Source organism: Lissotriton helveticus, chromosome 1_1 (assembly GCF_964261635.1).
Source record: "Lissotriton helveticus chromosome 1_1, aLisHel1.1, whole genome shotgun sequence".
Classification (NCBI taxonomy): Eukaryota; Metazoa; Chordata; class Amphibia; order Caudata; family Salamandridae; genus Lissotriton; species Lissotriton helveticus.
Window position 1 is genome coordinate 1320243499 of NC_136057.1, and position 24825 is coordinate 1320268323.

At 44.6% G+C, this 24825-nt stretch overlaps 1 protein-coding gene across 3 annotated transcripts in view; it reads left to right on the top strand.

Annotated features, from left to right (window-relative positions):
* The first annotated feature begins 19695 nt into the window (after positions 1 to 19695).
* The window catches only part of LOC144823412 (volume-regulated anion channel subunit LRRC8C-like), a 259653-nt gene continuing 254523 nt past the window's right edge, over positions 19696 to 24825 (top strand). For all 3 annotated transcript variants that reach the window (XR_013608790.1, XM_078681904.1, XM_078681908.1), the window contains exons 1-2: positions 19696 to 20037; positions 20560 to 20654. The gene's annotated coding sequence lies outside the window, so the exon portion shown is untranslated. The remainder of the gene's footprint in view (positions 20038 to 20559; positions 20655 to 24825) is intronic.

Here is a 24825-nt window from a genome sequence, read left to right on the forward strand (position 1 = left end):
GTGGGGGGAGATTTCAACGCAGTAGCACACAGCTCTCAGGACCGTTACCCAACGCGCACACGCACTCCGGGGCCTACCAAATTGTTTAAATTCATGGAAGCACAGGGTTTAGTGGATATATGGAGGCAGTATCACCCGGACATCCAGCAATACACGTATTATTCGGCAGTTCACGATAGTCTGTCACGAATAGACTACTTCCTCACATTGGGAGGGGGCCTTCTTAATATCACTGACACTAACATCGGGTCACGAGGGATTTCGGATCATTCCCCGCTGACTCTGACTCTATCCAGCCAGGTGCAGACCCACAGACGCCTCTATCCTATTTACCCGGGGTATCTTAAGGAACCTGTAATAACCAAGGCTTTAAAAGCATGTACGAAGTCATATATCACGGAAAATAAGGGTTCGGTAGCTTCGCATGTAACATTCTGGGAGGCCTACAAAACAGTTCTTCGCGGGCAGGCGATATCGGCTACCGCACAACATAAACGCACGCAAAGCAGAGAGCTATCAGACCTGGAAGAACGACTCGCCAATGCGACTCGGGCACATGAAAATGACCCGAGTGAGGACACACTTCACACGCTCCGGCTGAGTCAGCAGAGGCACACCGATCACCAGCGAAGTAAAGTGTTGGGAGGGATGACGGCAACGGCAAGTAGAGTATATGACATGGGGGATAAGGCAGGTAAACTCTTGGTATGGCTGGAGAGGAAACGTGGAGATCAAAGGGCCATACTACAACTCAGGGACTCGAGGGGGGTGCTGCAGACTAGGCCTGACCGAATAGTGGAACTCCTCGCGGATCACTTTGAGTCTGTTTATTCCCCCGAAACTGAAGTTCCGCGCGAACTGGTGGAGGGATCGCTCATAGGGGTGCCGACCCGTACTCTCCTCCCGGACGCCAGGGACGAACTAGAATCAGAACTGACGTCAGATGAAATACAGCTAGCCGTAGCAGCGTTGCGCCCGGGGAAAGCATTGGGTCCCAACGGCGTACCGATTGAATGGTACAAAATTATGTCTGAGACACTTTCCACTCCCCTACTCGAAATGTACGAGGAAAGCCGGGAACGGGGGATCTTGCCCTTTGACCAGCGCATGGCCACCATAGTGGCGATTCCGAAGCCTGGCAAACCTCCTGAGGACTGCGGCTCATACCGCCCTATATCGCTCCTCAACGCCGAAAATAAAATTCTGGCGAAATTACTGGCCGCTAGACTGCTGCCGCACTTGCAGCGCCTAATTCATCCGGATCAGTCTGGCTTTATGCCGCACCGGAGCACGGCGCTGAAATTGAGAAGGTTGCACGGAGTGCTGGCACGCGCCCCGCGATTGACGGAGCCAGCAGCGGTGCTCTCGTTGGATGCCCGAATGGCGTTCGACTTGGTAGAGTGGCGCTATCTTTTCGCAGTCCTGGAACATATGGGATTTGGCCCCGGCTTCATCTCATGGATCAGGCTGTTATACACCGAGCCCGTTGCGAGAGTGACGGCCAATGGATGTATCTCGCGGGATTTCCCACTAGCAAGAGGCACAAGGCAGGGATGCCCGCTTTTGCCGCTACTCTTTGCATTAGTGTTGGAGCCCCTGGCCACCATTCTCCGCTCCACCCAATTGCTGAAGGGCATACAGTGGGGTGACGGTTGGGAAGACAGGGTCTCCCTGTATGCGGATGACATGCTGGTCTACCTCATGGACCTAGACACTGGCATTCCGATCCTGCTGGCCCTCTGTGAGACCCATGGTGCTGACTCGGGATATAAACTAAACTGGTCCAAGTCCGTGCTGTTCATGATCCGGGGTGACCCCCCGGTACTGCCTGATGGATGCCAGTTGATCGTAGAAACACGTACCTTCAGGTACCTGGGAATTCAAATCACGCTGGACTCTGAGACGTTTTTTGAGCTCAACCTGGTTCCCTTGATGACTAGACTGAGGGCGGATGTGCGCCATTGGAAGGCCCTCCCCCTGACATTACTGGGTAGGGCGGCGCTCTTTAAAATGCTGGCACTACCTCGCTTTCTATATGTCCTGGAAAACACCCCGACGACGGTCCCAGCGTTGTTCTTCCGACAAGTGACGGCACAACTGACCACGTTGCTTTGGAGTGGCAAGCCGGCCAGGGTAGCACAGCTGAAATTAATTAGAGATTGGTATAGCGGGGGGATAGCGCTCCCGAGCCTTGAACTGTACTATTGGGCGGCGCACCTTAAGGTGATCAACCAATGGATTCATGGTACCCATGATGACCCGGCGTATGTGGCCGATAGAAGGCAATTAGGTACGGCTACCCTCCTGGCCCCGCTCTATAACAAGGGTTTGGTTAGGAAGCTGGAAGGCCCGACCAAGCACACAGTGACTATATGGCATAAGGCTCAGAGGCGGCTTGGATGGGAGGGGGTGATTACCAAACTCACACCACTATGGGACTCCAGAGCATTTGGTACTTTACGTAACAGTAAAGGGTGTGATCGGTGGGATACCATCGGGATATCCACAGTGGGCGATCTATGGTCGGGAGGCGTGGTACTCCCTTTTGACACACTGAGGACTCAGTGTGACCTGGGAGTGACGGAAACGTACAGATATGTACAAATTAGACACGCACTCATGTCTGTGTTGGAGGCCGGGGCGCAGATCCCAGAGTCGGCTCCATTAGAAGACCGGCTGCTAACGGACTATATGGAGACGAGTGCTACATCCCTCACGTACCGTAAACTGTTGAACAATTTGCCAGATCCGCTGGGGCGCCTGAAGGAAAAGTGGATGGGGGAGCTTGGGGATATGGATGAGTCGGAGTGGAACGAGGCGCTGGCATCACCCAGAGAGGCAGGCATATCCATGAGATTTCGATTGGTCCAATTTAAAATTTTACACAGAGTTTATTACACCCGCACATCACTCTACAACATACACAGGGCAGAACATCCCTATTGCTTGCGAAACTGTGGGGAGGAGGGTAAGCTGTTTCATACATTATGGGACTGTCCCACTTTACAAAATTACTGGAGACGTGTAGCGCGCACAATCAGCCAGACGCTAGACACCCCTTTCACGCCTACCCCTCGGGTATGTATACTACATGTGTGGGGCCCGACAGATCTATCACTACATGGGAAGCGCTGGGTGGTCATTGGGATGATGCTGGCGAAGCGCGATATAGCACAGAACTGGGGTGCACCGACTACTCCGACGCTGTCGCAGTGGTGCAAGAACATGGATATGCTTATGTTGAAGGAACGGGAGGTCTATAAACAGAGACTCAACCCACGCAAATGGAATAAAATATGGACGCCATGGAACTCATATAGAGGGGATATCTGCGAGCCATTACCGGAAGATGAGAATGCAGATAGTTCTGGGGAGGAGGATGAACAGGATTAATGTAACGACCTCTGGGGTGGACATTGAAGGGGGGGGATGCATGGGAAACAGACTCTGGTCTCAGGGACGGACTAGCTAGTGGTCCGAACTTAAAGTAATGTACACATATGCTCTACTTGCACTGATAATATGATTGTCCTATGATACGGTTCGTTAAGCTTGACCCTCTTATGTAGTATGTTCAGAGTTGGGGTGAAAAGAAAATTTGAAAAGTTGCTCCACTGATTGACTGCAGCTGAATGTTGACGCTGCGATGTTACGATGATGCTTATTACTGCTAATTTGTGACGGCAACAATAAAAACAATTTTTCAAAAAAAACAAAAAAACAATGAAAGCAGGAAAAAAAAAGCATTTAGCTAAACTACTGTAAAGTTTCAGGTACCCTTTCTTTGCATCATCATTTAGTAACATGTGTTGATGCATGCTAGTGTTTCCCAAAAATATTCATAACGGAAAATCAGTGTAATCAGTTTCAATATGATTATGGGAAACAAAAACAAACCAGCATTGGCAAAGCCAGTGGGTCTGAAATTAGTGGTCAGCTTTTTAGTTATGTCAACGTGTGACATGTTTATGCATGGTTTTTGTAAAACCTTATTGGGGTGCGAGCTGCTAGGCCCTAACCATTATAACAAACATTGGCAAAAGCAAAAATAGTTTTTTGGTCTCAAAACGCACACTGCCACAGTAGTTACTGGCAATGAACAAAAATACTTTGTGTGCCGATATGCTCCTTGTGAAAGAGCAGAATGCCGTCAACTCAGTGAAGCCAGCCGAAACAGAACTTTAAGAAACACAAAAGGTCACGGTCAACGCCAGACCATATTAGGGGCCCAATTATTAAATAAAGTCTCAAAAGTGCACCCAAGGTACATGTCCTTGCATTAAGGGTAGTTATGCGGCTTTCGTGAATTCCCAAGAATTTACAGGAGTAGGACAATAAATAGTACTCCTAGAAAATATTTGTGAACTGCATTTTTGTATGGGCAAATATGCAGATTTGCTCATGCGAAAATCTGAGTGTTTGCAAGTTCACTTTCCCTCCAACCACTTTTTTGCTAACCCTGGAAGAAGGTTTCTCTGTATGGGAATATATTAGAAAAGAGTTTTTGATACCCTTAAAACATGCATGTTAGTAGGTTTGCACTGACTTAAAAGGGCACTCTAACTCTGGAACTATTGCTTACCACTACCTTCAGCCCCAGTATGTAGATCTGCGGAAACATGGCAACATAAGGGGATGGCAAGTATTCAAAAACTACTTTAGTATGAGCACTGGCATAATCAAGGAGGCTATAGCAGAACTCTTATATAATGGGATTGCGGCCATAATTTGTCGCTGCAGTACATGGCACCAAGTGGGCAAGTGGATTTTGTTACAGGACAAGTAGATTTATGAAGCAACCTGCCCCATGGACAAGTAGATATTTTATTGAATTCCACACCCCTGGCGCATCAAGTGCTCTGGATTACCAGGACTTTTTAAGGGCACGTACACTGTGTTCTACTTATGCAGGCAATACATAACTCCAAAATCTGTGTAACTATTTTAAAGATATTGAAATACGCCTTTCTCGGCGCAAACACTATATGGTGTGCATATTTTTCTGAATTCAGCTGTAGACCTTATCTTTCGCCCAAGTTGAATAATTATTTGAATGACCTCTGACTTTTCGTGCAATATGCCGGTGTGTGTTGTCTACAGTCTGTAGTGAAGTCTGTGTGGCTGCGAGGGAGTACGGGTGTCGGGGGTTGTGATGTGTGCATGGAATTTGAAGGAAGCCAGGCAAGGCAAGCCATAGCACATTTTGTACTTTATGTACGATCATTTTAATTTATGACCATGACTTCAGGGCTAGGCACAAACTTACTTGCTTGAATTTACTTGGTGATGACCCGCCTGGGGCAGGCAAGAGCTGCTGCAGTTCCCTATACGTGCCGGCCAGATGCCTGGCTGTGCCGGCCGCCCACATCATGCTTGCCCGGGCCGGCTCTGCTGCATTCAGGGGTCATTAAAAGTGCTTTCTATTTGTATTTGCTGTTCAAAGTACGAACAGAAAAGTACTGAAAATACAGTTTTAGGTGACTGCTTATTTGTGTCCTGCCTGGGACATCAAAATAATGAGCTGGCAACCCTAATCATAAAACTGAAAGTTTGTTGCAAGATCAGCACATTATTTATTTCCTCCACCCTCGATCCCTCGTTAATGCCATAATAGCAATAGTTTAACTTGTATCTGAAACCCTTCACCGCTATCAGTAACATGCTGAGTTACCTCAAGTGTCTGGGAATGCACCCTGCATTCAGACAGCTCTCTCCTCATTCTCGCCCTTCACTTTCACACTCACGCTGCACTCACAGCGATCACAATGCCCTCACATTGATTCCCATGCACTCACAGCATTCACCAGCACAACCTGCACTCACAGTGATCACTCTGCACTCACAATGCACTTGCGCTGTTCGCCCTGTACCTCACCCTGCAGTCACACAAGCACACTACTCAACCTGCACTCATGTGACACTTTACTCATCTGTCCCCCCCATTGCTCAATCTGCAATGTCACTCAAGCAAGCCCATCACTAACCAGTCATTCATTCATCCGACTCTGCACTTACATCCGCACCCAAATTCATATGGTCACCTCACTCACCCTGTAGTCACTCCTCTCACCTTACTCTCACACTGATGCATCACTCACTGTGCACTCACATGGGCACTCCTGCCACCCAAACAGTGCAGAGGGATAATGTGCCTGCTACAAAGAACGGGTACCATGAAGATCAAAGAACTGAGTCTGAGTAAACTATGAGTAGTGCTATACAAAAATGAAATGTTTGTCAGAAAGGTGCTATAGAGAATGAGGTGCCCTGTTGGTGAATGGTAGTGAGGTTATTCATGGATAAGGAGGAAATGGGGGAGGTGTGGTAAATAAATAAATAATACCCTATTTTTGAATGTATAAATGAATAACAGATAGCTCAATAAATAAGAGTCAAGATTCGAGGTAGTAGGAGTTTGCAGGTTTATTACAGCATAAAGGACAGGAACAGGACAACCTGCATAGGAATAGGATGGCAGGGCCCAGCAGCTGCTGGGGCTGGATCTGGGATGAGCGCGCTAGCATTTAATAACAATACACAAGCATATATAGTAAAACAGTTGCATTACAGTACATATGATAGGCGGAGCAGTGGGTGGAGCAAAGGGTGTGACGCATAGCAGTCGCGAAAGATAAGGGTGAAAAGAGGTGTAACAGGGCGTATACATAGACATGTGATGTAAACGTAACAGAATATGTCATGAATGGGGCGGAAACCATGGAGGGGGCTACCTAAGGAGCCGGGACCTCTAACCTGATGGTGCGCGCAAACTAGCAATGACGTATCACTAGGAGAAGCTGGGGGCTATGAACTCTGTGCTAGGAGCAGAGACTGAAGTCTGGAGAGTCAGGGCGACATGTACCTAAACAGTATCTAGTATCTGATGTTTAGAGAACATGTTGATATAAACTAGAAGTCAGGAGAGGAAAGGCTAACTTGATTCTAAGACTGGACCATGCATTATTCTACATGTAGTACGTGATGAAGAATATGAAATGACCATTAAATGCAGCATTTCTCTTACATGGAGCCGGAAAGGCTAGACAATGACGGAAACTATCGATGCAGTTCAGTAGCTTAGGAATGCAGAGAAGGAGGACTGAACTGATAACTGGAATCATAACATACTTTTGGCAGACTCAGAGGCAGAGCCAGGCTGAACCGGGCACGGCGTGGCAGGAAGTAAGTGAAGGGTCGAGGATACAGGTGGGGGCTGTATCGCTCCTCAGCGAGGCTTTAGGAGACAGGAGCTGAATCTGGAGTCCAGGCCCTTTTGAGGCCTAGAAACGGGGACTTTTCAATGAAATAACGTGCACACTGGGAAACGTGGCAACGTAGCTTTACATAGGCCTGATATTCGTAGTATTCACGAGAACTGGAAACTGGCATACTAGAGGTGGACACAACTATAATTGCGTCTTTAATCGAACATAGGGAATACATATGCATATTTAATCATGCACACATAACATATGATGGATGACACGTAGGGACACAGAACATGGCAGAATTTACTTTTCCACATTCCCTCCTTGTCACTACGTTTCCATCAGGAAACATCAATATTCATGATACCATCTATCATTTCATACAGTATCATTTGCTCGTCTCGAATTATCCTGGAACGGGATTTAGAACGGGGCTTGGGACTAGGAATACATGAGGTAGCACAAATGCCGCAAATCGCAGGGCCACATTGTATACAGAGGCAGCAGCTGAATATGATCGCTACTGCAATACCTAAGAAGGACAAGACTTTCCATCCCCAGGCGGAAATTATATTCCAGAACCAACCGGACCATGTCCAGGTGCCTGGATCTTGGTGTAACAGATGGGCAATTTTATGGAGTCTGGTTATAGCTGAATAAACAGACGGCGCGTTATTTGGAATGAAAATGCAGCAACTAGATCCGATGACTCTACAGGCCCCGCCCCTATCGGCCAGTATGACGTCAAGGACGAGACGATTCTGTAAAACGACAAATCTCATAGCAGATTGCTCTTCAGTTAAATTACCTAGAGCAGAGGCAGTCTCATTTACTACAGCTTCGAGGGTTCTTGTTAACCTACGGATTAGCTTACTATTCTGGATAGGTCCTATAAAGAAAAAGAAACCTCTATTGAAATCTGTATACTGTTCTAGGGCAGTTTCAGTATAATCGACAATTGGGGACTCCCTTCTATGTCTAATGTGTACTAGATGTGTGTTTCTATGATAATCAGATGGGGCTAGGAAAACAGGTGGCAGTAGGAAGGCAATGTAACAGGTTCCCTCCCAATCGAGGGGCAGACGAACATATGCAGTTTGACCACAAATAAAATAAGAATGACGTGAAGCTTTGAAAATAGATTTCCCACTGTCACTATACTTGACAATAGTAGTACAATCACTATGTCCTACATGTACGGAACCATTATTTCGGACACATAATTCTCCTTTGACTGGTAGTACTGAAATAGCAGGTAAGTCTGGAGTAGTATCAGACTGAACATTCAAGACCATGAAATTCGAAGAATAATTACCTAAATTATACACTTCGTTTTCTAGATCTAAGCCTGTTCTGTGGGGGAGACCTTGCTTGTCTGGAAAACATGTACTGTTAAGAAAAGACATATCTGTTGAGGATGACGTTAACGTGGACCATGCTCCACACGAACCATTATGTGAAAATGGATAAGGAAAAAGTGGCAGAACTCCCTTCGGTATCTGGAAAGGGGGGAGTCGACCACACACCCAACAATTAGTGGCATTGCTGGTCTGATGTGAGTAATGTAGCATGCGGATAAATGAATTATTTTGCATAGCGAGGCGGTAAGAGAGTTCATGAGGAGGCAGATCACTAAACATATGCTCTACTGTAGCATTAGCAGACATATTTACATGAGAAACTGAAAAGTACAGGTAAAACGCATAACTGGTGCAGGAAATCATAATACTGAGAAATAATATGAAACATAGAAAAATGATACATCGGATTGAGTTTTGACTAACTCTCTCACTATGGGGGTCTATTTTATACATGTCAGAAACAGTCTAACCGTTTCACCTAGGGGAGGACTTAGACAATCAAACTGACTGACTTATTTTACTAGACCGGAGTTTGAGTTTATACTCCTGTTGCGGAGTTTTCTCTAACAGGGGAGGGTTCGTAGCAATGTCTTTTGCGGGACAGTCCTTGAAAACAATATTTTGGCAATCCTTCAAATCCTGGGAAATGTTCTTTAAGACGGGTTTCAGTCCATTAAATTGTTTTACATGAGAAAGGTGCACCCAGCCTTTGCGACCTTCCAACTTCACGGCTGTACGGGTGGTGAGGAGGACCTGTCGGGGCTCTTTCCAGCGAGGCTCCAGCGGACTTGATCTGTCAAAATTCCTCACCAACACCATGGATCCTGGAACGATTTCATGCGGTGCAACCTCGGTATTGTCTGGAAATGCGGCGGCAACCTGTGAACGACATGAGTTGAGGGCAGACATCAAGGAAGCTAGGTAATCTGTCAGCATATTACTTGAAACATCGGTAATACTTCGGGGTCTAGGAGTACCCCACATGTTAGGGGGGCGGCCGAAAACGACCTCATACGGGGACAGACCTGATCTGGAATGTGCGACCATGCGCATATAAAATAAAGCGACTGGCAGAGCTACTAGCCAGTCCACACCTTTCTCTTTACACACTTTGGCGATTCGGATTTTCAGAGTCTGGTTATGTCTCTCTACGAGACCGGCTGCTGCAGGATGGCGTACACAATGAAACTTCCACTGGTACCCTAACAAAAGGGAAACATGCTTCATGAGTTCAGATGAGAATGGCTGGCCGTTGTCAGAATATACGACTCTAGGGAGTCCATAACGGGGGAAGAACTCACGAACCAACTGCTTGGCAGTGGTCGCGGCTGTGTAATCTGGGACTGGATATGCTTCTGTCCACCTGGACAAAGCGCATACAACTACAAGGACATACTTGAAACCTCGACATCGCTCCATTTGAATGTAATCCATCTGGAGGACTTCAAAAGGGTGGTCAGGGGGCTGGAATCCACCTTGTTCCACCGGGACACTTTTACCTGGATTAAACTGACAACATATCATACAGGTACGGACTTTCTGCTTGGCTGCAGCTCGTAAATGCTTGTTGAACCAAATATTCTGGATACTGTCTAACATAGCTTTTTCTCCTAAATGTGCTGGACTATGTGCGGTATTAATAATGACTTGAACCATAGAGTCGGGGAGAAACCATGTGGCTCTACCCTTCGTTAACCATCCTTGATCTGTCTGGACCCCTCCTTGTTCGGACCATTTCTTGATTTCATCGGGAGTAGCATGTAACTGGATATCTATGACATCTTGTGTAGGGTCCTTAACTGTCATACATGTGGTCGGATCTGGAGTATGTGTCTGATTAACTGGAATGTCTGGAGTCTGTGCTGTAAACTTGGCTGTGCGATCTGCTAGATCATTACCTTGAGAAATGGTGTCAGTAACTTTCGTATGTGCTTTGCACTTCATGATAGCGATAGATGTCGGTAAATGTATGGCATCTAACAGAGCTTGAATAAGGAGACCATGCTGAATCTTGGTTCCATGAGAAGTCATGAAACCTCTCTCCTGCCAGAGCACTCCGAAGTCGTGTACAACTCCAAATGCGTAGCGTGAATCTGTGTAAACATTAACTTTCAATTTCTTGGCGTGTATGCAGGCTTGTGTCAGAGCAACTAGCTCTGCTGCTTGAGCGGACAGGGTGTCAATACGGTGTGTTTCAATAACTTCGGTGTCAGTAGTCACTGCATACGCGGCGACTAGTTCTCCTGTACTTGTTCTCATACATGAACCATCCACATAAAGTGTCAGGTCGGGATCTGGTAACGGAGTATCTGTCAGATCTTGTCTTGGCTTTGTCGTAATGTTAACTACTTCCACACAGTCATGTGTGGCAGAATTCGAAGTAACTGATGGTAACAATGTAGCAGGATTTAAAATGTTGCAGCGTCTGATTTCTATGTGTGGCTGGAACAGTGTCAATTCATAACCTGTTAAACGTGCAATTGTCAAGTGCTGAGTTTGTGTTCGGTTTAAAAGAACTTCCACGGAATGTGGAACTTGTACTGTCAAGGTATGTCCTAAGACTATGGAATCACTTTGTCTGATAGCTAGTGCTGTGGCTGCAACTGACTTGAGGCACGCAGGCAGAGCCTGGGCTACAGGATCTAATGTGCTCGAAAAATAAGCACAGGGCTTGTATTGTCCTGCTTGATCTTGTGTGAGAACAGATAATGCTGTACCTTCACGTTCTGTGACAAAAAGTGTAAAAGGCTTACTGTAGTTCGGTGTAGCTAGAACTGGAGCTTGGCATAGGGCTTTCTTTAACTCATTGAAACTAAGTGTATGTTCAGATGTCCAAGGGAGGACAGTCGATACGGCTGCCTCCTGTGTCGTTAACTGTATCAGTGGCTTGGCTAGAAATGCATACTGAGGAATCCATTGTCTGCAGTAAGAAGTAAGGCCGATAAAAGCACGTACCTCCTTCTGGGTCTTGGGCTGAGGAAGACTCGCTATTAACTGGATACGGTCTGGTGTCAACTGCCTACCCCTCTTGGACAGTAAGTGTCCTAAGTATACCACTTGCTGGACACAGAATTGAAGCTTAGAAGGGGACACCTTGTGCCCCATCTCGGCTAGGAAATACAAGACTGTAAGGGATGCTCGCTCGCAAGCACGTTCAGAACGGGCTGTGATCAGGAGATCATCGACATACTGGAGCAGGGCAGTGTCAGTTGGCATGTGAATGTTGTCTAGTTGTCTCTTGAGTGCTTGACTGTAAATACTAGGACTTTCTGTGAAACCTTGAGGAGCTCGTGTAAACATATAGCTCCTTCCATTTAAACAAAATCCGAAAAGGAACTGGCTGTCTGGATGAATAGGGACACTGAAAAATGCGTTCTTGAGGTCTATGACAGTGAAGAACGTGGCTTCGGAATCAATGGCTGTTAATAGGGAAGAGATGTCTGGGACAACTGGGTACTGAGGAATAATACACTTATTAAGTTCTCGTAGGTCAATCACTAATCGATATACTGGGGGTGCATTTGGATCAGTACGTTTCATGACTGGAATGATCGGAGAATTGCATACGTTGGAGTCAGTTTCTACAACCACTCCTTGAGCCATGAGCTCGTCAATAATTTTGGATAAGGCTGCTACAGCCTCTGGTGGCAATCTGTACTGTCTGATCCGTGGTAACACTACACCTGGCTTGAGAGTCACACGATAGGGTGTGATTTGCATGTAACCTACATCAGTTGGACCTTGCGCCCATAAGTGCTGTGGAACATTAGACAGTCTTGAATCAAAATCTCGTAATACATAGTGACCCTTAAAGTCACGTAGGAACAATCGTATTCCCTCTGGGGAACAGCATATAACTGCACCTAACTCTTTCAGTGTCTTAATGCCTAATAGATTTTCTGGACATGACTTAGTAAGTAACAGATCAGTAGTGCGGGACAATGGACCTACTTCTAGAGTAACTGGCTTTGATATTTCATTTACGATAGGCTTTCCTGAAAATCCAAGGGAAACATTTCTTGAGCCTGAGAGCGGAGCCCCTGGAACTTCGGCGTGACTAATTGTGGTCCTACTTGCCCCTGTATCGATCAAAAACTTTCTGTCTTTCCCTAATACTTGACTATGAACATAGGGACCTTCTTGATCTACAGGTATCTCGATGAGAGGCAAGCCTACCTCCCTCTCTAGGCTGTTTCATGAATACTGTTGGTACTCTGGATACTCAGACTGTGCATACTGGTACATCTGCTGTGTGACGTGCTGTGTTGCAGCGATAGGCTGCGGTACTGTAACTGTCTGTTGTGCATTCTGTGGCTGAGGAATCTGTGAAACTTGTTCTTGTCTAGGCGGACGTGGTCTTTCTTTAGTCTTACCAGTAGCTATGTTGTGTTTCAGAACTGCACACTCGTTTATAAAATGACCTGGCTGTTTACAATAATTGCAGTTCCCTTTAACGGGAGCTGCAGGATGACTGGCTTGATTTGGACCCCTCTTCTGACTGTCTTGAGGAACAGATTGTGCAACTAGTACTTTCATTTTCGTGTCTTTCATACGTTTTCTCTCGTGTTCTTGTTCTTCTCTGATTCTATTCTGGTGGTATTGAAGCATCTGCAACATCTGGGACGGGGTATTAGCTTGCCAGGTACTTTCGACTTTCAAAACTCGATTTTTAATTTGTGGGCTTGAATTCTCGACTAATTTAGTAACAAAAAGGTGAGGGTATGACTCACTACTTGTCTTGAGGCCACTGTTGATGCTAAAACATTTCTCAAATCTAGAATAAAAATCACTAATATCTTCGTCTTGTTTCTGTTTACAGGCTGAGATTGCATCCCAGTCTTCTTTTCTAGTTGTCAATAATCTGGGTAAAACTTGTATTAATAATTCTGGTAATTCTTTACATTTATCTCCAAGACCGGTACCTGGTACTCGTGCCTTGTCTTCAGCTTCTAGAACTGCCCAATCGATCTTTTTCTCTCCCACCTCCCATTCTTTTTCCTTGAGCTTTTCATACACCCCTGCGGGCAGCAGAACTTTTAACATTTTAATTATATCTGGATACGTGTATTCTCCCATACGGAGCATGTCTTTTAATTCTCGGTGGAACCCTGCTGGATCTTTATCATGACAGGGAATTAATTTCTTCATCTCGAGGAGTTCCATCTTTGTAATCGGAGTGTATACAAACACTCGCTGCATTTCGCCACCCGTTCCTCTAACTGGGTGGACTTCTCGTAACGGATTCTGTCTGTCTATGTAAAATGGTTTACTTTCTGGGGGTGAGACATGAACAAAATGTGGGTTCAGAAACGTTCTATATTTGTGGCGCTGTTCTAGAATGACACTAATTAAATCGGTACCTAGACCTCTCCATCTATACTGGAGTAACTCGTTCAGGATATCATGTAGCGGGCCTGGATCAGAGTGCTGACCCTCATACAATGTAATGAGGTGCTGAATCATATACATACCCACCAGTCGCTGCTCGGCTGGGGGCATTTTCAGAAACATTTGTGCCACTATTTCGTCTGGAAAAGTGGTAGAATCAGTAATCCATCGGACTGCTGATCGGGCTAGTTCTTGTTCATGCATGGTACTCAACTCACTGTAACCGATTCGTGATTTCAGAATGTGATCGGTAGCTTGAAACACTTGTTCTAGAGAACCTTGGTCGGGTACTGGATGATGGAACGTAGACTTGGGTTCTAGACGTAAATGGCGATCTGGAAATCTAGGTTTTCCTACATACGCTATTCTGGCGGAATTTTCGTCGTCTAACTCTTCAGTATCAGAGTTACTTTCTTTCTCGTTTACTTGTGCTGCTTTACGTTGTTCGTGTAACTTTATTATTTCTTTACGGATTTTCTTGTACATACTCTCCATAGCACCGACGGTCTTGTGCTTACCCTCGGCTATATTATCACTCCACCTTGTCAGGATTTTCATTTCGGCCGGATCTTTAGACGGGTAATCTTGTTCTCTTATTAGACAGTTAATCAGAAACTTTAATATCATGAGCTGGATCTCGGCTTTCCTTTGAGACATGGCCTCGCTAATGCTTTCTGGATCATCCCCTGTACGGATGAAACGATATATTCTGTCTAGATCTTCTTTCATATTCGGTAAGGTGACTAGATACTCGGCCACCTTTCTTACGCGGAATGAATATAAAACCATATTATCCTCGCCTGGGACTGGATCATAGCCGCATTCGGCAAGGGATTTTCTTATTTCTGCTACAGTCTGATGTCTGGGCGTACGCTGTGACGCTTGTGCATGTAATTCGGCTGTCGTTAAACGCTTGTGTGGCGGCGGGGTTTGAGGAGTACCTCCCCCTGCGGCCCCTAAACTAGAGTCGTCTACTGAGGCTCTTCGTCCTGGCAGAGTGGGAAATGGAAATGTAGGCTGGACTTGTATGGCGGGCTGGACCGGGGGTACCGTAACAGGTACTCCGGTGTCTGGAGGAGCGGGAAGTGCCTGATTTACAGGGACTGGCGGAGCGCGAACAGGATTTGCATATTCTGGGACTGTGTCGTCCAAATAGGACGAAATAAAAATATCAGCTGCGGTCTGTTTGTGACGTAGCTTGGTCGGAACTAATGGTGGCGGGAAATTACTGGATGCCTCTGGGGTCGCTTTTGGCAAGCCCTCGGCAAGGAGAGGATACATACCCCTAATAAGGGCATGCCTCTGTCTGTCTGACTGTTCGGCTTTGACTTGTTCACCTATCTCGATTAGTTCTTTTTCTTGTGCTCGTTCTAAGGATTCTCTACTTAATTCTGACTTTCTGATTTCCTTTTCAGTTCTTTTATGAGCTTCTTTGCGCCATAACTCGATGGCATCTTTCTGTGACTGTCTGGCTTTCTTTTTCCATAATGCCTCTTCTACTCGCATGATGCACTCGGCATCCCATGTGCCCGATACGGGCCATCTATACTTTTCTTCTAACTGTTTGGTATACTCTACCCATAAATCTAGATACAGTACGGCGCTTATGCCATGCTTCTGATACATAAAATGACCTGGACTGTCCCTAGGCGGAACTGGAACTGCTGCTTCCAGCAGACCCTTTCTGGTTTTTAACTGACGTAATTTCGAAAAGAGCGGCATGACTGAACTATAATCTAGACACAATACAATACACAATAAACACGATACTTATTCCCCATTCATACCACGACATTAAAATACATGAAGAACATTTAAAAATAACAGTTCGAACAGAATACTACCTGGAATACGGAACACAGAATACATGATTTTTCTCGAGAACAGAACTGACTAGAACAGGAACTAGATGCACTGCTGAAACAGTACGAAACTTACCGGTCTCATAAAGAGACACGTCAGGACCCGCATCCACCGAAGTGGACACTTCGTTTGTGGGTCTGTGTACCACCAACCCACGGACCAGAGTCAATTAGATTGACCCTGTCTAGATACCACCCCAGTAACGGTACTCGCCGGGCAGCAAGAACGGAAGGCCTCAGACTGGACTGGACTGCCTCGACGTCGGACGGACGAACTTCGGACTTCTGTTACGGGTGGGCCTCCGGATACCTCGGACCTTGGACTCTCGGCTTGGGCTCTGGTCGGGACTCGCCGCGTTCCTCCACCGTCTCGTCTGGATGCTGGACCGCCTCCTCCGTCTCCTCCGTGGGCCTGAGGGATACTTGAAGCAGAAATATCTGCCGGTGCGCAGAAGAGTTCCGTCACGACTGCAGAGGGTCAGGGGGTCGGCGTGGCTTCACCGACGCGTGGGGAAAGGGCAAGTCCCTGTTCGGGCGCCATTATGTGGTAAATAAATAAATAATACCCTATTTTTGAATGTATAAATGAATAACAGATAGCTCAATAAATAAGAGTCAAGATTCGAGGTAGTAGGAGTTTGCAGGTTTATTACAGCATAAAGGACAGGAACAGGACAACCTGCATAGGAATAGGATGGCAGGGCCCAGCAGCTGCTGGGGCTGGATCTGGGATGAGCGCGCTAGCATTTAATAACAATACACAAGCATATATAGTAAAACAGTTGCATTACAGTACATATGATAGGCGGAGCAGTGGGTGGAGCAAAGGGTGTGACGCATAGCAGTCGCGAAAGATAAGGGTGAAAAGAGGTGTAACAGGGCGTATACATAGACATGTGATGTAAACGTAACAGAATATGTCATGAATGGGGCGGAAACCATGGAGGGGGCTACCTAAGGAGCCGGGACCTCTAACCTGATGGTGCGCGCAAACTAGCAATGACGTATCACTAGGAGAAGCTGGGGGCTATGAACTCTGTGCTAGGAGCAGAGACTGAAGTCTGGAGAGTCAGGGCGACATGTACCTAAACAGTATCTAGTATCTGATGTTTAGAGAACATGTTGATATAAACTAGAAGTCAGGAGAGGAAAGGCTAACTTGATTCTAAGACTGGACCATGCATTATTCTACATGTAGTACGTGATGAAGAATATGAAATGACCATTAAATGCAGCATTTCTCTTACATGGAGCCGGAAAGGCTAGACAATGACGGAAACTATCGATGCAGTTCAGTAGCTTAGGAATGCAGAGAAGGAGGACTGAACTGATAACTGGAATCATAACATACTTTTGGCAGACTCAGAGGCAGAGCCAGGCTGAACCGGGCACGGCGTGGCAGGAAGTAAGTGAAGGGTCGAGGATACAGGTGGGGGCTGTATCGCTCCTCAGCGAGGCTTTAGGAGACAGGAGCTGAATCTGGAGTCCAGGCCCTTTTGAGGCCTAGAAACGGGGACTTTTCAATGAAATAACGTGCACACTGGGAAACGTGGCAACGTAGCTTTACATAGGCCTGATATTCGTAGTATTCACGAGAACTGGAAACTGGCATACTAGAGGTGGACACAACTATAATTGCGTCTTTAATCGAACATAGGGAATACATATGCATATTTAATCATGCACACATAACATATGATGGATGACACGTAGGGACACAGAACATGGCAGAATTTACTTTTCCACAGAGGGGGTGCCAAAAATACTATTGTACTGTAAGCCACCAGTGCTACGGCCATCCTTGGCTGAGCGTGTTAGGCCTCCCCCCCCCGAAGTTTGGGTCTAGTTGCGCCCCTGTACACAAGTATGGGCATGTCGTGCCCCATCAAGTTTTCGTCCTAAAGTACAAAAGTACACATTTACATGCACTGCAATCCAGCCTTTCAGGTGGCTCCTTGATAGAGACAGCTCTGTTGTTTTTGCCCTGATGGCCTGGAATATTTTTCAAACAGATTCTTGTGAATACTGTTTGTTATCATTTGTTTTGAATGTGATTGATGTGGTAGAGTCTATTACTATTTGCAGAGAAATGTGTTTGTTTCATGCAACAACCATAAAAAAGTTTGTTTAGATCAAAACGAGCACTCACAAATGAGAAAGTGGAGGATTTCACAGATATTATTTGTTGTATATTTAGTGAATGTGGAGAACAGCCTGAGGATGGCAGTAGCCAAAATCCATCCACAGATTGACCGTCTTTGTAGTGAAAAATAGGCACACCTTCCACATTAATGTTGGGGGTGTTATTATCAATCTATGTATTGTGTAAAATAAAGCAGCCAAGTAAAAACAATGTGCACATGTTTTAGCTTGGAAAATTGTTTTTGAGCTGTTTAAAAAGCCTCGGTCATTTAACCACACCCACTCACAATCCTGCAGTTTACTAAACACTCTTATTGTGTTGAACATTATTTGCCGGATATGGCCCGGGATATGCAGATGGCGGTCGAATATGTATTGTACCAGAGTCCAGAAATTTCTGTCCGGTGGTTGGGGGGCCCGACATCTAAAAAAAATTTGCTGGGGGGGTTCAACCTACAAAATTTTGAAGACCTCGGTTCTAAACACTGGCCAATAACAGACTGTTTCTAGCCAAAAAGATAGAATAATTGGAAAATCTGCCTCAAAACATACCGACATTCAATTCAATTCCTTTACTCAGATAAAAAAAATATCCATTCAAAGAAAATAATTGGCGTTCAGATTTCAAAAACAGATTCTAGTATGGCTGAGGACAGAAGCAGCGGTGATTTCCACATGGGATGATTTTAAAGCAATGCCGGATTAAAACAAGAGTACCACTACTACTAGCACTTGAACTCCCCGTTGTCTTTGATACTGTTCACCATCTCAAACTTTTACAGAGACTTGACAACGTGAGAGTGCAAGGCGCATAACTGAAGCATATGGCATCTTTTCTATCAGACAGAGTTTCATCTCACTGCTCCCTTCATGTCTGCTCCATTAATTCACAACTAATGTACCAAACATCTTTACCACCACTTCAACATTTACCTTAGCTCTCTCTATTGCACCCAATCTGCTCCTTCAATTTCAAGTGTTACGGTTGAACAGATAATAAATCATGCTTATGTATGAAAACTCATCTAATTTTGACTCATACTCAATCGGACAAATTTTAAAGTCAAATAATGGATCATATCATACTACAGCAAAATAAACACGTCACAAATTAAAATATCCATATGCAGTAAATGGATCAAACTCCGCGCATCAATTATATGGCCTCAGCAAGTAGGCTTGCCACCAAACCACTGAGCATAAGTAAGGAGGAATCTAGGGATAAATCCGGATTCCAGTCTGTCACTCATAATAGAAATGTGTTTGTCCAATAGTTTGCAATTACAGTTTGGTACTTCTTTTCCTCATATTGGCAATAAACATACTGAGGACTACGCTGCTGGAAATTCTTGTCCCACCCCACTGACTGGAGAGATAGACCAGCCTCAGCCTCCCCCCCCCCCCCCCCACACACACACACACGCACAATGTCGGGTCTAGTTGCGCCTCTCACTTACCTGAATCTTCCTGCCCAGCAGTGAAACTCAACAAAAGACAAATCACAGATAATTATCTACGATCTGGAATCACCTGACGAGACGACTTGGTGTGAATAGGACAGAGCTAGGAATCACGAGCACAACCCCAAAATCGTTGAGCGAATTATTCAAGTGGTGCGTTTTTGAAGCGACACGCAGGGTTACATGTTTAGCACTAACCAATGGGTGCGCTTGTACTCTAAACCAATCAGAGCTTGCACTGTCTGGAGCATTACAACTAAGGTAAACCAAATCGGCGATGCATGTGGCACACCGCGTGCACTTATCTGCACATGCCTAATCTACACCTGGAGCCTGAGTAGAACCTGGACCGGGAGCAGAATCTGGGAAGGCGGAAACAAGTGCTCGCGCCTTCGAAGGAAGGGAAGCGAGCCGAACGAACGAGCGCGTCCTCTGCAGCAGGGAGGCAATACCGCCCTGAGGCGCGGCTCCGCGCTCCTTTGAGGAGGCGCCAACCGATAGACCCCACTGAGAGACACCTTTCAGACCTGTCATTTAATGCACATCAGTTGTGACTCTTGCGCTATCTCCGATTCCATCATTGCCCTCACGTGCAGTACATTTTAGTTAAATTAAGGTTCGTGGTTCGTTACGTTACATGGTTGATATGAGACGGAATTGTTTTGTGTTTAATTTACTGTTTTATTGGCATAAGGAGGAACTAACTGCCCAAAAAGAGAGAGTCTTCCCGTATGACAAAAGACTGTAAACGCCATGTTTTGAAAATGTCACATCCAATTGTAATATTTTAAGACATTAGCTGTCAATTCTCATTTTCAAGCTGGGTGTGTGGTACATGCATGGTAACGGTGAATTGTAATCGGTCACTTTAGAGCGATGCTGCAGTTTAATATACTCGTAATATTCAAAGATTTCAAGCACTGTTAAATTGGGCGAAATTAACACGATGTTTACAACTCTTAGGAACGACATGAATGGCTACATAAGGCATTTCAAGTGAACCTTTATTTTTGTTTTGCATTTATTAAAAAAGCAAGTTCTTGCTGCGACCTGCTAAAACATTCACCTGGTTATAAAAGGTCGTTTGGCTCCCCTTTTTCCCAAAAAGTTATGAATCTCTTATTTTTCTCCCTGACAGTGATCTCATTTGGAGATGGTGACAGTTATAACTAGGAGTCTAATAATTCTCCAAAGAAGGTGAAGTCAGAAGTTTAAGAGAGTGATCCCATTAAGGTAACTGAAGAATCGACATTTTTTGTAGATGATATAGGTTTGAAGCTAGGGTGATACTACTGAAATGTCTTGAGTATAAGTGATATAGTATGCAAGGGTATAAACTGCACGGAAAAGGCACAAGCTATAGTAATTGAAGGTGGTGCGTAAATTATCATTCGAAATTGTATAATTATAACTTTACCATATTTCATTTTTGAGTATTTTAAGTTGAGTTTATATAGAAAGAATACATAAGGTATTTTTCTAACTATAAATTAACCTTAACCTTTGTTTTTTTCATTGTATGGTAAAAAAGTTTTGTCAATTTTTTTTTTTTTAATGATTTCCTCCCGAGCACTCAAATAACAATATAAAGAAAGTAAATTATAATGATATTCAGTTCATTCAAGTCTTAATTGGCACAGTTTCCACAGTCCAGTTTCCAAAAGTCAAAGTTCCGATATTCCGGAAATGATTATCCAACCAAACTTATTTTCTTCATATTCATATTCATTCCAATTAGTACATCATTTCTTCGAGATGCAGCCAACACATGTTTCGTCTTTGTAGTTGTAAAACACTTTGACTTCCTCAGGGCTGCAATCCAAATAAACATACAATTCTCATATGTCAATGGGACTCCATCATCGCCTACTCCCATATAACATATACTATAGTCCCCGAAAGGAATAGGCGGAGTCAGAGTATCCAGTGGATAAAGGAGAGTGTGAAAAGATAGCAAAGCCTACACCATAGGCATGCTCCACCTACTATAAATGGGACGCAAGTGAATCCATTACCAAAATAGAGGTAGTATCATCACAGACCCAAAATCATACCATGCATTTATCTCTCTATTAAATCACCTGAAATTTCATATAGACGTCCCAGTCAAAATTTTGCAGTCATAGATACCGTCCAATCACCTAAAATCATAGTAATCCGAGGTTGTTCACATCATCACAAAAAATGGCCACACAACATATTATCAACACCATAGTCTAATATAAATAATTTCAGAGCTTAGGTCCCTAAAACCCTACAGTACAGCTATTGCCTCAGCCCTTAAGTTTATTGGTAATTCCTATCACATCACGGCACGACACCATGTATCACGCTAGTACGCAGTGTCAGTAGTACATGCGCACATTGCAATAAATCACCATAAAGAATCATATCTTTACCGTATGATCCAATATAGTTCCCTCACTGAGGTATGGGCTCCTCGTGGTATCAAATATCACATCATATCACGGCACAACATCCGTTCGATGCTGTAATCAAATCATACATTTTGAATCAACATAACAGTCAAAAGAGATCAACTCGTCATCCCTAGCATCATAATAATATAAATCCAACTCACCCTCAAACTCCAATTTCTATTGCACGTATACGCTCCCGAAACTTAATATTACAAAGTCCAAATGCTGCAAAAAGATATACAGATCTCAATAATTATCATAGATGGATACTAAATGGTCACAGTTAGACATGCAGTATAAACTGTAGACTTACCGAAACATGGGTAGCGAATATCTTCATTCCCGAATTAGCGTGCCGCTTAGGCGCCATCTTGGAGTGTCTAATATAGTCCGAAGACCACCGGCGCCATCTTAAGACATGCAAATACGTCCATACTCCTTAGATTCTATTTAATTCAACCCTCCATAAGATACTTATTGTATTATATAGCCCAATGTCGGCTGATGCCTGGATCAAATGGAATAACCCTCCAAATTAAATAACATACACCAAATTTCGCGAACAGTTTAGTCATCGTATTATGAGAACCAGAACGCTCTAAATTTCGGGCGCCATCTTTAAATGTACCTAAGGAGCCGATAAGTTCCTCATATTCCAGGGCTACCTCCTATTGTAGTTGAATTATTATTGCAGTGATACCACATAAGATAGTAAGAATTAGCACTACTATTGGCGGATTCGTAAGTTCCTAAGTTAAACTATCCTAAGGTTGGCCAATACGTTAGACACTACAAGCGCTCCTGGATACAGGGCGCCATCTTGTAGTATGCAAGGAGACCATCAAATTTCATGAATCAAGGCATCAGTCCCACATATCATAATAATTATTGTACCATTATTAAGTGTAAAAATTTAAATCTACAGTAATTTGCCAAACTATACAACCAATATATGTATTATTACCCTATTCCTTATTGGTCCATCATAATCTAAACAAGCGAGCGTAAAGTTCCCGGGCGGACAATCTCCGGCACAATCAACAAGCATACACCTGCTACATGAGAAGGAGAGATAGAGTGCAGTATAGAGAGCTGGTGTTCACTAATATGAAAAGCACAAGTAAAACAAAATAAAACAACATGCTCATGCAAAAGTCAGAAGAGAAAATGAAAAGACATACTGGTGCTAGAAGTTAGCAATTAATGTATAGATTAAATGTAATTCAGCAGGAGGCAAGTATAGATTACATTCAATAATCAATCTTCCACAAGTTAATTCTGTTACAACAGTCAAATTCATCTAGTATTCACAGATTTAACAAATGGAGGGACACAGTAACTTTAAAACAATATATGACCCTGAATAGGATACCAAGGGGTTTAAGATCACAAATCATGTCCACATACGAAGACTTGGAACCTGACTTATTAGTCACTTGGGAAAAAGAACTTATTAGTTCTTCCAGGAATCTGATGAACATTCTAATTGAGAATGCGGAAAGGAAAATTAATAAACTCCTACTAGAGATTCAGAAAGGGAGGATGAAATAAAGGAACTTAACCTTCCTGAGGCTACAGTTAAAAACTATACAATTTTGGATAATTATTTGAGTGACCTACAAGCAGATGTCAAACGCAGGAAGGCGAGGAAGTTAAGACGCGATGAGAATGATTACAAAGCAGGACGCGTCTTTACTTTTGCTAAACGTTTCGATTATCTGATGATACAAGATCGTAGCTCCAAACAAAAGGTGACTACCCCTACAGTCAGTGACACTGACGCCTCATCTAGTAATATCTCAAGTAGTGGGAATGAAGAGGCAGATGGTGGGCAGGTTGTTGTCAATATTGAAAACAGTTTTTTAGAGGAGGTGAAGAGATTAAGAGTAGGGAATCGGGACATAATAACCAGAGGCCGTGGTTCGGGTATCGTAAGACAAGGAGAGGAACCAGAGGCAAGGGGACAGCAAGGAATGAGACGAGGAATGAGAACCAGATCCTGGAAAATTTAAGCACTACTGAGGGAGTGGTGGATAATGAGTTAGAGATAATAAATTTATCTTCATTGGAACTAACACATGATATGGTCAGACTGTTGAAGAAAGGTATGGGTTTCTGCCCAAACGCATTACCAGATTGGTACATGACAAAAAATGATGTTTATAAGTTTGTGAGGTTGTTGAAAATAAAAAACAATTTGCTCTACCCTTCTGGCAGGCTTCCTTGGAGCAGGCTAACGCGATTTAGGCGTTAGTACACTGTGATTTTAATACTGTGTTGCTGCTAATTGTGTTTTTATTCGTACTTTTAATTACTTGTTCATTTGCACTTTGGGGAATATGGGGAATTGATTTAAGAATTGCCTAACCCCTCAGCTCTCTTCTTACCTCCCCGTTCCAACGCGAGCTTGGCTCGATTGTTGTGGAGGGAGGTCTCTTGCTGCCTTTCTCTTTTCCCACACTTCCGGCGGGGCCATGGGTGAGCGGTCTAGTGCTAAAATGCTCCTCTCCCCATAAAACGGATGTGCTGGCCATCGCGCAGCGGACGTGCGCAGCGGCGCGCCGAAGGCACGCCAAAGTCAAGCCCGTCTGCGCCAGGCCGGGGCAAGGGGCTGGTCACTATGCTCGGCCATTGACTTATACGGCTAACCAGCTAAAAGCACTTTGTAGCAATTACAGGCTAGGTACCGCACAGCTACACCGACTGGAGCAATATGACCTTCTGCCCCCCGATCTTAGTCCAGTCATCTCCGACATCCCTTGGCCAGGGAGGGCATCTCCTGCCCGCACTGACCTGCATTACGACATTGTCCCAGAATCGACTTCTGATATCTCCGACAATAAAAGAAACGAACTTACGATATATTACCTTAACACTCGCTCCCTGGGCAAGCACCAGCTAGAGATATTCTCCCTGATTCAGCTGAACAGGTCGGACATTCTATTCTTGACTGAAACCTGGCTGTGTGACGATTCCTCCCCGGA